Below are 14333 nucleotides of genomic sequence, written 5' to 3'. Positions count from 1 at the left end.
GAGTGAAGCAATATTTGGAACACATGTTAGTACATTTCTACTTTTTTGTTTTTGTTTTTAATCCTCATCAAAGGATATGTTTGTTGTTGATTTTAGAGAGAGGGGAAAGGGAAGAGAGAGAGAGAAAGAAACATCATTGTGAGAAAGAAATATCGATCAGTGACCTCCTGTCTGCACCCCAAGCCGGGATTGAACTCCCAACCTAGGTATGTGCCCTGACCAGCAATCAAATATGCAACCTTTTGATGTATGGGATGATGCTCTAACCAACTGAGCCACCCAGCCAGGGCTCACAAGTGGAAAGCTTTATTCCATGGGCATGGAGGAGAATTGTAAGGAGGCACGAATACAGCACAAAACATAACTGACTGTTATAATTGGGCCCTGGAGAAAAACTGTCCTTCCACAGTTTGAGGTTTCCTCCTGGGAATAGGGAAGCCATACCTCCTTTCTTACCAATTTCATTCCTATACATCTTTAGCATCAATTCAAATTGTAGAGATGGCAGTACTAAAATTCTTATTAGGGGAAATGTTAACTAAATGTCATGAAAATAGCATTTTCATAAATCTTATACTATGTCATGAAGTTGTGTATATTTTGGCAAACTTGTTTTCATTTTATTGATTCATTTAACCTATGTTTATACTATATATATATTTAAACCTATAAGAAGAGAAATAAAATAATTTCCAATTATAAAACATTTATCTGAGATTATTTACAAAACTGGGCAAGTTAAATTGGAATCGAAAGTGAAAGAACCTATGCTTTTCATGAAAAGTTGTTGCTGTCTTTGAGTGACATAATATTTCTAGTTTTGTTTTTACTGAAGTAGGATGTTTAGAAGATTATTTTAAATATCAATTCTCATATTCATTATAGGAATAATAAACAAGCTTTGTTTATTTGGCACAAATAAATGTGTACCACCATTTTGTTGTGAATAATCTTTATTGGCAAACGTAATCTCTTCTCAATTGCTCTTTCTTCTCTAGTCCCAAGTCCCTTAGTTCGAAGCCTAACATGGATCTCATTACATCTGTTTGCTTGTCTGTGTTTTACATGTGGCACTTTTCTTACTCTTGTGAGATTCTCAAAAACAGAGATCACATTTTATTAGTTTTTGTTGTTCCACTACTGCTGGGGTCCAACCCCAGCAGGTCCAGGGGCCCCCAAAGGTGTAGACGGAATCGGTGAAGAAGGAATGACACGGAGACAGCGTTCAGTTGATCAGCAGCCTAGCCAGGATCTCTAGCCAGGATCTCCAGCCAAGTTCTGGTCTGGATCTCCAGCGAAGTTCTGGTTAGGATCTCCAGCCAGGTTCTGTATCCATGTTCTCTTGCTAGGTTCTCCAGGTTCTCCAGCCAGGTTCTGTAGCCATGTTCCCTCGCTAGGTTCTCCAGCCAGGTTCTGTCCAGGTTCTCCAGCCAGGTTCAGTCACCAGGTTCTAGTCAGGTTCTCTTGCCAATTTCTGTAGTCAGGTTCAGTCCAGGATCTTTTGCCATGTTCTCTCGCTAGGTTCTGTCTCTAGGTTCTGAGGCCAGTTTCTGTCCAGGATCTTTTGCCATGTTCTGTCTCTAGGTTCTGTGTAGGTTCTGGTCTAGGTTCTGTGCCTCTTGGTTCTGTCTTCTAAGTTCTGTCTCTTTCTGTCTTGTTACATCTGTATTTATACCAGTTGATTCAATCCTATCAATCTCTATTACAAAGGTTAGGGCGTTTCTTATCTCCATTCCAGGGAGTAAAGATTATGTAGCTTAAGCATGATTGTTCATAGTTAAAGTGATTAATTACCCGCCTGGCACTTAGTTGAGGGGTTTTATTCCCTCCCTAACTTCAGGGGAAAATCCCTACCTGGGGAAACAACCTTTCTCAGAGAGGAGACCTTGATTAAAACACATAGTGCCAAGAAGGTGAGCAAACATTTTAAGAACAGTATGCCATATATGCCAGGTCCTTTAAAACAGTAAGGATGGACTGGCTCCCGGCACACTACTTGGACTGGTAATTGTTACGGGCTTAATAGGTAGTCACTGAGTTTATTGTTATGTTATCTAGATTTTAAAAAAGAAAACTGGTTCTTTTAGTCATTTCTTTTTCCATTTTATTTGTACATGACTATAAAAATAATGAGAGAATATTGCTCTTTGACCAAGTTACTGAAAAATAAGAGACAAAATGAAACAATGAATAAATTGTTACAAAGGAGTCAAATTAAACTGGATTTTGACAAATTTAAGCCATAGCAATAACTAAGACTTTTAACATCTATAAAAAGAAATTTTATTTTTAGTAGAAGCTTTATATTCTAGCTAAATGTATTAATGTTTGTAAACTAGATTATTAAATGTTTCAATAATCTCAAAATCTGAAGGGGACTACACATTTATCATTTTCTTAAAGAATTCTCTTAATTTCTTAACATGTTCTTACTCTCACCTTTCTTCCAATTTGGAGGGGGTCACTTTCATAAAGAAAGCGATTTCTGAGATACAGACATTTAAACTAATAATTATCAGAACATGACTACAGAAAATAATTATTTAGTCAATGCCTTTTTTTAAAAAAAACACACACACAACTAACTAAACATTGGTCTGCTCACACTTCCTATCTTCCTACATCTTCCTCTCTTTGTCTATAATCTTTGGCTTCTGCTAAAGAGCATTTTTATTTTTTTTTTTTTTTACTTTTTAAACCTTGTCTTTCACCCACATACATCCTGCTGCTTTGCAGGTAACCATGACAATATTTCACATAACTGAGGTTATGTGTCATATAAAATGAAGCCTTGCTGTCTTAAATTTATTAGCAGACCCACCTTTCACTAAATAATACACACACACACACACACACACACACAATCACATTAAAACTTCATGACATTTGGGAACACTTAAAAGACTGGGTGTGCAATCAGATGATTTAATGAGTGGGAAGAGATCATGATTCTTTTGTTAGGAACAAATGAAAGCATATGAATCTTTGCTAATACAAAAATAGTATCTTAATTTTTTTCTAAATCATCTTTTCAAACACTTTTACTCCTTCAGTATATGGTTCCTTAAGATTTGCTAATTGAGAATCACAGCAAGGTTGGAGGTAGTTATACTTTCTGGTAAAAAATGATAATAATTATTAGTTGCTTAATATTTATAATCAGACAACTGTGGTACAGCATAAAGACTCTGGTGAAGAAGTGAGAAGGTTGAGCTTCAGATTCTGGGTAACCACAGAAATCTCTGGATCATCCATTCACAGTTTTTCAACAAGGATACTGTTTCCTGAGATGTTGTTGATTCACACTTAAGGATTCAGGTATCACCTGTTTGCTGGTCATTCAAATATCTCTCACTCTTGCTTCTCTACAGTTCGTTATTGAGTTGAAATAATACCATAAAACCCAGCAGTAATAAATATTTTTGAGCATTAATGGAAACACTGACATAGACACTGAGATTAAAAGAAAGCTGTTAAATGTGAACCCAGAACTTGGAGGATTTATAATTAAGTTGGGGACATAAGTCATGTCTAACTGAGTCTTTTAAATAGCTCTGTCCTTATTAAACTAGTATGTATTCAGTGATCAGTACTGCTACACTCTCTCATAGATGTGCCACATTAAACTCCTGAAAACAAAGTTTCCAACATATCACCAATTATAAAAGTTTGCAACAGAAAAAAAATTTGTCATTGAAGGGCCTTCAAAACCTGGTTCTCAGGAAACCTGTGTTAATGCGTTACCATATTTTTGCTGATATTTTTCCTTCTACCGGGTGCTTATCATTGTTTGTAGCTTATCAACATTTCAAGACCAGTTTCCTTAAAAAGAACTACCTTAAAGGTTTGTTGGTTAGAAGTCCTATAGGGGTTTAACTGGGCAAATATAAAAGTATTGACAGGGTTGTTTACCTTTCTGGAGGTCTTGAGGGATAATTCGTTTCCTTGCCACGTTCAGCTTCTAGAGGCCATCAACATCCACTGGCCCAGGGCGCTCTCTCCATCTTTTAAGTTAGCAACACTGCATTTCTCTACCCTTCCTCCATAATCATATCATCCCTCTGACCACAGCAGGATTTTTTAAAAAGTTTTCTACTTTTAAGGGTCCATGCAATTAGGTTGGGACTAATAAAATATATTTTTATTGGTTTCAGAGAGAGAGAGGGAGAGGGAAAGAGAGAGAGAAACATCAACACTAATAAAAGAGAAAAATGGTAATTGGCGTACGACGATACCCTTTTCATTGGCTAATCAGGGCTATATGCAAATTAACTGCCAACAAGATGGCGGTTAATTTGCATATGTAGGCACAATGCAGGGAGGCGAAAGGGAAAGCAGGAAGAAGCCCCCTGCCACTGACAGTGATCGGAAACCCAGGGGGGAGCTAAGAGCTGGGGGGCAGGGCAAAGGCGGCCCTGGGGCCGCCTTTGCCCTGCCCCCCAGCCATGATTGGAGAATCAGGTGCCTTTGCCGCCCTGGCCAGTGATAGCAGGAAGTAGGGGTGGAGCCAGCAATGGGAGCTGGGCACGGTCGAAGCTGGCAGTCCCGGGAGCTAGGGGTCCCTTGCCTGGGCCTAAAGCGGAGCCCACGATCGCGGGGCCGCTGCAGCTGCGGGTCCCCGCTGCCCGAGCCGGACGCCTCAGCCAGAGGCGTTAGGCCTGGGCAGGGGCGGAGCCTGCAACCGCGGGGAGCTGGGGGTCCCCTACCCAGGCCTGACACCTCTGCCGGAGGCCTCAGGCCTGGTCAAGGGGCCGATCCGGTGATTGGTGATTGGAGGGTGATGAGGGTCAACTCCTCTGGTCGGGGCATCAGGCCTGGGTGGGGGGCGGAGCCGGGGGTTGGGGGGATATGATGGTCCCCTTGCCCAGGCCTGAAGCCTGGGTCAGAGGCGTCAGGCTTGGGCGGGGGGTGGAGCAAGCGATCAGAGGGAGATGGGGGTCCCCTGCCCAGGCATGATTCCTGGGCCAGAGGCCTCCGGCCTGGGCGGGGGCCAGAGCCAGTGATCGGGGGGAGATGGGGGACCCCTGTCCAAGCCTGACACCTCTGGCGGAGGCGTCAGGCCTGGGCAAGGGGCCGATCAGGTGATCGGAGGGTGATGGGGGTCTATGCCTCTGGCTGAGGCATCAGGCCTGGGCAAGGGGCAGAGCCAGCAATCGGAGGGGTCTGGGGGTCCCCTGCCCACGTCTGATGCCTGGGCCAGAGGCATCAGGCATGGGCTGGGGGCAGAACCAGTGATGGGGGGAAATGAGGGTCCCCTGCCCAGGCCTGACGCCTCTGTCAGAGGCGTCAGGCCTGGGCAAGGGGCCGATCCTGCGATTGGAGGGTGATGGGGGTCAACGCCTGAGGGCTCCCAGTATGTGAGAGGGGGCAGGCTGGGCTGAGGGACACTCCCCACCCCCCCACCCCCACACCCAGTGCACGAATTTCGTGCACCGGGCCCCTAGTCAATGATAAGAGAGAAATATTGATCAGCTGTCTGCAAGCTCCGCACTAGGAATCGAGCCCAAAACCCAGGCATTTGCCCGATGGGCAATCAAACCATGACCTCTTGGTTCATCAGTCAATGCTCAACCACTGAGCCATGCCAGCGGGGTGTAAGGCAATTATTTTTATTCTTAGGAGAAGCGCAACTATTTAGGAATAGGTCTATAGCTCAATTATGTATTTTTATAAACATATATGATATGTAACATATTTTGTATATGTATCACAGATAACCAAATGTGGCAAAATATTAACCACAGTTGAATCTAGATGGAGAGTTATGGTTATTTTTGTCCGGTTCTTTCAATTCTCTGTAGGTTTAAATTTTTTTAAAAAGAGAAAACAAAGGTGCTATTGAATACCTTCAGTTCCCAGATGATCCAGGACACATCTGATTTGAAAGTGATTTCAGAGAAAAGAAAATGGAGACAATTTTAAGATTGGTTTGCTCATTAAATATCTACAGAGAGACCAACTAGAATAAGAATAAAGCTGTAATAGGTTAAAAAGCAACAGACATTCATATTTTCTGGGAGGGGTGTTTGGTAGTTTGTAGGTGATTCAGTGACCTTGTTTTTGTCTGCTTAAATAAAATTCTAAAGTGGCCTTGTTTTGTCTCAGAATGAACTTGTCTGATGTTGACATGCTGTAGGAATCCTTATGTTTGACAGGACAGCAACAAGGCCAACCCGTGAGCACCAGGCCAGCTTCTGACAGCAGCGTCCTAGCTGTCAATGTCAGACCAGTATTAATCTGCTTTACTTCATTCTCAATTATTTTTTAAAATCAGTGCTCAAAGTCTAGTAATGAGTGAGTTAATTTTAAGTCCAGTGGTAAATTTGCAGAATATAGTCATTAAAATGATAACTGGGCCTAGGATAAATATTTTAAGGAAAGTGAATATTATTCACACTCATGCATTCATTTGGCAAATATATTGAATGTCTAGTACATGGAGAGCACTCTGAGTCACCCTAAGGGAATATAAACATGAATAAGAGATAGTAATTATCTTTAAAAAACTTATACTTTGCTCATGTTTATGATAGATATGTCCAAGTTAGACCATTTATTGTAAATAAGGAATAACTCTCAGCATATTTACTACCTAAAGCTTTGTTTAAAGCTGAATTCTAAATAATCACAGATTATAACAATATTGTCAGGAAAGCTTTATGGAAATACACACACACACACACACACACACACACACACACACACACACACACATATATATATATATATATATATATTCAAATACTTATCTCCCATGGACTCTTATCAAGGCTGCTATTCACTGAGCTGTCAATAGAAATAAATATATGGCTGAATTTAACCAGAGAAATGAGTGTTAAATAATATATTACTAATATCTGCTCCCCATAAGAATTACCCAGCCACATAGCCGTTAACAATGCTATACATTCACATTGATAGATGGATGATATAAAACCAGAATTGTGCCATGTAATCTTGGATATTTGCATACAAATTAAATATTGTAAATTTTTCCTCATTGAGTCACAGCAAAATGTGATCATCAGAAGTACTATTCATACTGCTATTGTCCTTAACCTTTTATAGGCAATAAATACAACCCTCTGAAAGGAAACATTTCCCAGAAGAAAGCACACAATTTAAATGTGTTCTTAAATTTTTTTAAATTGCAGTGATATTCAATATTATGTTAGTGTCAGTAGTACAGCATAGGGGTTAGACATTTATATAAGTTATGAAGTGATCTCCCTGATAAGTCTAGTACCCCCAAAACCATACATATTTTTTACTATAGTCCCTATGCCATACTTAACACCCTGTAACTGCCTATTGGTACTTCTTAATCCCTTCATATCTTTCACTAAGCCCCCCCTCCCCCGCCTGCCAACTATCAATTTGTTCTGTGTATCTATAACATAGTCCATTCATGTTCTCACGAAAGGCAAGATTTCATTCTTTTTCTGGTTGAGTAGTATTCCATTGTATATATGTACCACCTCTTCTTTATCCATTTGTCTATCAGTGAACATTTAGGTTGCTTCCATATCTTGGCTATTGTAAGTAATGCTGCAGTGAACATAGGGTTGTATATGTCTTTTTGAATTAGTGTTTTGGGTTTCTTTGGATAAATACCCAGAAATGAAATTTCTGGGTTCTTCTTTGTTTCTTATTAATAGCCATTGTTTTAAAGTCTATTTTGTCTGATATAAGTATTACTACCCCAGCTTTTTTTTTTTAAATTTGTTTCTATTTGGCTGAAATATCTTTTTCCATCCCATTACTTTCAGCCTATGTGTGAGTCTGATGATCTGAATTTGAGGCACTGTTTTTCAAAAGTGTTTTGCTGCAGTAGAATTTATTGTTAAAAATGTTTTCTCTAGTTAAGCTGCTGATTTCTTGGTTGTTTGGCTAGAGAGAACAGGCTTTTGTTGTGGTTATTTTTGTCTGCTCCTCTTTGTATCTCCAGGTTACCACTTTTTCAGCATCCAGTCTGAGATATATGAGGCAAAAGTAATACCCAGAGAATTTAACATCGTGGTTTTTCCTGTAGTCTCAAGATATTTAGTTGGCCTTCCTTCTTCTCACCACCTTTGAGTCTTGTTATTTTTGTTGTACATACAATGTCCAGGAAGGAGTCTTAGTTGGAATTAGTGGAAGGAATATGAAAAAGTACATCTAGTCCATTTTCCTGGGAATGGAAACCCAAAGATAAATTTATTTTTCTATTCAAACTTGTAATTTTTATTATAAATTTTGTCAGTGAGGACAGACTATTTGATGGAAGCTTCATATGTCCTTCAGCATCCAATTTATTTTAGTAGTTTTAAAATATTTATTTATTTATTTATTTATTTATTTATTTATTTATTTATTTATTTATTTATTTTTATAGCACTGTATTGGAAAAATTCTGCTTGACACAAATAGCAGTTACCATAATATCCTTTTTTATTTTGCCTGACTCATAGACCACATCTCACCCACTGCCTATTTTGATAGGCAAAGATGTATTAGATCACACTCACATCTATGTATTAATATATTGTGTGTGGCTATTTTTGCAGTACAATGACAGGTTTTGTAGTCGTGACAGAAGCTTAATGATGCATGACACTGAAAATATTTACTAATTGCACTTTAAAGAAAAAGTGTGCCTGGCCGGTGTGGTTCAGTGGTTGAGCACCAACCCATGAGCCAAGAGTCCAGGTCAGGGCACATACTGGGTTATGGGCTGGATTCCCCAGTAGGGGGCATGCAGGAGGCAACCCAGCAATGTTTCTCTCTCATCGATGTCTCTATCTCGCTATCCCTCTCCCTTCCTCTCTCTCTAAAATAAAAACATTTTTTTAAAAAGTTCCCCAACCCTATTTATTTATTTATTTATTTATTTATTTATTTATTTATTTATTTAATTTTTTTTTTTTATTGCTTAAAGTATTACAAAGGGTATTACATATGTATCCATTTTATCCCCCCGCCCTAGACAGTCCCCTAGCCTCCCCTATCACCCAGTGTCTTATGTCCATTGGTTATGCTTATATGCATGCATACAAGTCCTTTAGTTGATCTCTTACCCCCCTACCTCCTGCCCCCCAACCCTCCCCGGCCTTCCCGCTGCAGCTCGACAATCTGTTTGAGGCAGCTCTGCCTCTGTATCTATTATTGTTCAAAAGTTTATAATGGTCTCTATTGTCCACGAATGAGTGAGATCATGTGGTATTTTTCCTTTATTGACTGGCTTATTTCACTTAGCATAATGCTCTCCAGTTCCATCCATGACGTTGCAAATGGTAAGAGTTCCTTCCTTTTTAGAGCAGCATAGTATTCCATCGTGTAGATGTACCACAGTTTTCTAATCCATTCATCTACTGATGGGCACTTAGGCTGTTTCCAGATCTTAGCTATGGTGAATTGTGCTGCTATGAACATAGGGGTGCATATATCCTTTCTGATTGGTGTTTCTGGTTTCTTGGGATATATTCCTAGAAGTGGGATCACAGGGTCAAATGGGAGTTCCATTTTCAGTTTTTTAAGGAAACTCCATACTGTCTTCCATAGTGGCTGCACCAGTCTGCATTCCCACCAGCAGTGCACAAGTGTTCCTTTTTCTCCACATCCTCTCCAGCACTTGTCGTTTGTTGATTTGTTGATGATAGCCAGTCTGACAGGTGTGAGATGGTACCTCATTGCTGTTTTGATTTGCATCTCTCGGATGATTAGTGACTTTGAGCATGTTTTCATATGTCTCTTGGCTTTCTGGATGTCCTCTTTTGAAAGGTGTCTATTTAGGTCCTTTGCCCATTTTTTGATTGGATTGTTTATCTTTATTTTGTTAAGTTGTATGAGTTCCCTATAAATTTTGGAGATTAGGCCCTTATCAGATATGTCATTGGCAAATATGTTTTCCCACACAGTGGGTTTTCTCGTTGTTTTGTTGATGGTTTCTTTTGCTGTGCAGAAGCTTTTTATTTTGATGTAGTCCCATTTGTTCATTTTTTCTTTAGTTTCAAGTGCCCTAGGAGCTGTATCAGTGAAGAAATTGCTTCGGCATATGTCTGAGATTTTCTTGCCTTTGGATTCTTCTAGAATTTTTATGGTATCCTGTCGTACATTTAAGTCCTTTATCCATTTTGAGTTTATTTTTGTGTATGGTGTAAGTTGGTGGTCTAGTTTCATTTTCTTGCATATATCTGTCCAATTTTCCCAACACCATTTATTGAAGAGACTATCTTGGCTCCATTGTATGTTCTTGCCTCCTTTGTCAAATATTAATTGAGCATATTGGTTCGGGCCGATTTCTGGGCTCTCTATTCTATTCCATTGATCTATATGCCTATTCTTGTGCCAGTACCAGGCAGTTTTGAGAACAGTGGCTTTGTAATACAACTTGATATCTGGTATTGAGATCCCACCTACTTTGTTCTTTTTCAGGATTGCTGCAGCTATTCGGGGTCTTTTTTTATTCCAGATGAATTTTTGGAAAGTTCGTTCTAGATCTCTGAAGTATGCTGTTGGTACTTTAATGGGAAGTGCGTTGAATTTATAGATTGTTTTGGGTAGTATGGACATTTTGATGATGTTGATTCTACCAATCCATGAACACGGTATGTTCTTCCATCTGTTTATGTCTTCCTCTATGTCTTTTTTCAACGTCCTGTAGTTTTCTGAGTAGAGGTCTTTTACCTCTTTAGTTAAGTTTATTCCTAGGTAGCTTAGTTTTTTCGGTGCAATGGTAAACGGGATTGTTTTTATAATCTCTCTTTCTGAAAGTTCACTATTGGTGTATAGAAATGCCTCAGATTTCTTGGGGTTAATTTTGTATCCTGCTACATTGCCAAATTCATGTATTAAGTCTAGTAGCTTTTTGATGGAATCTCTAGGGTTTTGTATGTATAATATCATGTCATCTGCAAATAAGGACAGTTTTACTTCCTCTTTTCCAATTTGGATGCCTTTTATTTCTTCTTCTTGCCGAATTGCAATGGCTAACACTTCCAGTACTATGTTGAACAGGAGTGGTGAGAGGGGGCATCCCTGTCTTGTTCCTGTTCTTAGGGGAAATGGTGTTAGTTTTTGTCCGTTGAGTATGATGTTGGCTGTGGGCCTGTCATATTTATTTATTTATTTAATTAATTTAAAAATTGGCACTTTATATGTAATGGAACTGTTTCAGCTACTATTACTTCTTCCCCCCCCCCCTACCATTCTGGGCATTAACCACACCTATTTTAAATGTTTTACTTTACTTTCTCATGATACTAGTATATAATTACAATCCAGAAGTTAGGATGAGGAAAAGTAAAATAATTTATTTCAAAGATGAATTACCCACTAGATTTAATAATTCATTATTTTAGTCAATAAGTGAATTCTTAGTCATTTTTTCCCGTAATCTGATATATTCAATATTGTCAAAGAAAAAAGTAAATGTCTCAGTTGAAAAGATAAAATTTCCCATAAGGTCATTTATTAAGACACTTGAGTCTAAAATATTAAATTTGTTTAACTGATTATACTTTATAATCTCCGTTGCAGCACTGTAGTATTCAGACTCTGCATTACCCAATGGAATTTTACTGAGCTACCTGCAAATGAGTGCAACTATGCCATAGGTGAGAAATATGCTAACAATGAAGGGAGAAAGCCATGGGAATAACTGTTTTTCCCCCTAAGACTATACAGTAAATTTGAGGAGTAGGTAGGAAATTGTCATGGCTAGAACAAGAGTAAAGAGTGAAGACATTGATAGGAGATGAGTTTAGACGGGTGGCCATGGGCCAGTATGTGTCGGACCTCGTGTCCCTTGGTAAAACCTGAGATTGCACTCTGAATAAACTGAGCAGCCACTGGAAGTTTTGAGGCAGAGGAATTACATGATTGAATTGAATGGTTGAAAGGATCACCTTTGCCAATAAGTGGAGACTGGGCATAAGGTAGTAATAAAAGAGGGATCCCAGTTTAGGAAGCTATTGCAATAGTCCAAGCAAGAAATAAGAGTGATTTGGTCGGGGGCTTTGTGTGATAACAATTTTACTGGCATTGGTTCCTGGTTTCTGGGTAGTTGCCTCTAAATCCTTGGCATTTTATGGGTGATAGAAATATCTTAGTTTACATGATGGACTCTGATAATTTATATTGACTTGGCCCCTCCATTGTATAAGCTAGCAAGATGACTCAGAATGGGGACCATCTAGGCCCAAAAGACCAACCATTTGATTAGAGTACTGGGTCTTCGCGGTATATGTCAGTCTGACCCCTAGGAAGGAGAGGGATCAAGAGCTTGAGTTCAATCATATGGCCAATGAGTCAATCAATCATGCCTATAATGATACCCCAGTAAAAACTCTGGACACCAATGCTTGGATACAGAAATGTGCATAGAGAGATTTTATGAAAGGGTGGGCTATAAGAATGCTGTCCTATTTGGAGATTTGTATTTGCTTTTGATATTATAATGTGTTTTCCCTTAGAAGCAAGGCATTACATTTAACAAGTTAGTGGTCATGAAAATAAAATAAACATAGAGTTGATAGCACTTTTGTGGATGTAGGAACTTCCCATAATATTACCATAGTTATATTTACACTTAATAAATACTAGAGTGTTTACAGTGTGATTCTGGCCACGTTTCTGTGCATTACAGTGCCTTGGAGTTTTAAAGCATATGCATTTACTTTTATTGAAGAGTCAGTGAACACTATGCTTTCCAATAACTACATTGTCACTTAAAATTAGAAAATTTGGAGTACTCCTGACCTGACAACGCCATGGTTTTAAACAGTTTCATGTGTAAATGTCAAATCACAAAGTACTATACTTATATGAAGTGATTGCTTAGATTGGATGTTCAAATAAATGCGTAAAGCTTCAAAGAATATGTAGATTTTAATTTACACAGAAAAAATAGAGTTCAAAACTTCAACTGAAAAGTTCTTGAAAGCATGGAAATAGCTTTGGATAAAGAAACTCTAGTAGCTAGTGATAAAACATTATAGATGTTCACAGTCATGTTAGAGTTACTACAATAAAGTTCAGAATCACCAGTTAAGAGCAGAGGACAAGTTGTGAGCTATAGAAGAAAAGAAGCCAGAGGAATTAAACCTTTGAGCTAGGTGTGTGTATATAGAAGAAAATAGTTTCAGGCCCCAGACAACTCCATGACAAGTGATAGAAAAGAACCTATAATTATCAATTATAGTAACATCTTTTAGCAAAAAAATTATAGAATGTGAATATACCATGACTAGTTGTATGAATACATTTTGGACAGCAGTAGATATTTTTTAAGAAGAAAATTATATGTTGCTTTTGGATTTTTCCCAAGCTCTTTCAAAGATTTATATAAAACCAGCCAAAAGCTTGATGATTTGTCAGCAACTGTATATAGTTGGACATTTAGGAGCAGTATACAGAGCTCATCTAATATAAAGGAGCTAAAGAAATGCATCCTTCAGCATTGTGTGGTGTGTATACATACATACATACATACATACATACATATAATGCAGACATTGAAATTAATTGAATAATTCAGAGGCATGAAACTCACAGGACCAGTCATTTTTAAAATTACCATCACTTTGATTTTCAGGTCATTAAAGGACATTTAATTACATCAACTAGAGCCATGCAAGAGGAATGCACTCATACTGAATCTGTAAACAGATATGAGCTAATTGGTCTAACTGGCTAAGATCTCAATGTTATTTAAAAGGCATGGACGGTAGGGGAGATACTTTGAATATATATACATATATATATATTTAATATAAAACAGAGAGCATTGCAGTTATTTAGGTTTATCTATAGATGTTGATTATTGCTCCTCAGAACCTGTGCTAGTATTTAATCGACACATATTAGGGCACACTGCTATGGAGTAAAAACGTTGTAAGAAGTAATTTTGGCCTCTTAAGAAGTTTATGGTCATGTGGAAAGTGTAAGACATATACACATGAGATATAGTTTATGCAAGACAGTGCAATTGCCAGGCAGAGTAATAACAAGAAATATCTCTGCCCTGAGATAGCAAGGTAAAGTTGTTTACAGAATGTAAGTTGAGCTGGCCCTGAAGGATATGTCACAGCTGAATATGATAAGAAGAAGGGTGACTCTGACAAAGACAAAGGATCAAGCAAAGGTTGTGCATGTTTGCAATTGGCAAGTAGATATATTTCCCAGGGCATTTGAATATGTGTGCCTGAGCAGTAAAAATAAGATTGGGTTTGGTTGTGGAGGATATTAAATGCCAGATTGAGATCGAGAAGTATGGATCTTAACATTGTAGTAATATTTTCATTTGGCTTCTGAGTCAGTACATTCATAAATCAAAACATAAACTTAAGTTCTGG

This window comes from Myotis daubentonii, chromosome 10, assembly GCF_963259705.1.
Source record: "Myotis daubentonii chromosome 10, mMyoDau2.1, whole genome shotgun sequence".
Classification (NCBI taxonomy): Eukaryota; Metazoa; Chordata; class Mammalia; order Chiroptera; family Vespertilionidae; genus Myotis; species Myotis daubentonii.
The sequence above is the reverse complement of the archived record's forward strand: the minus strand, read 5'-3'. Positions refer to the sequence as shown.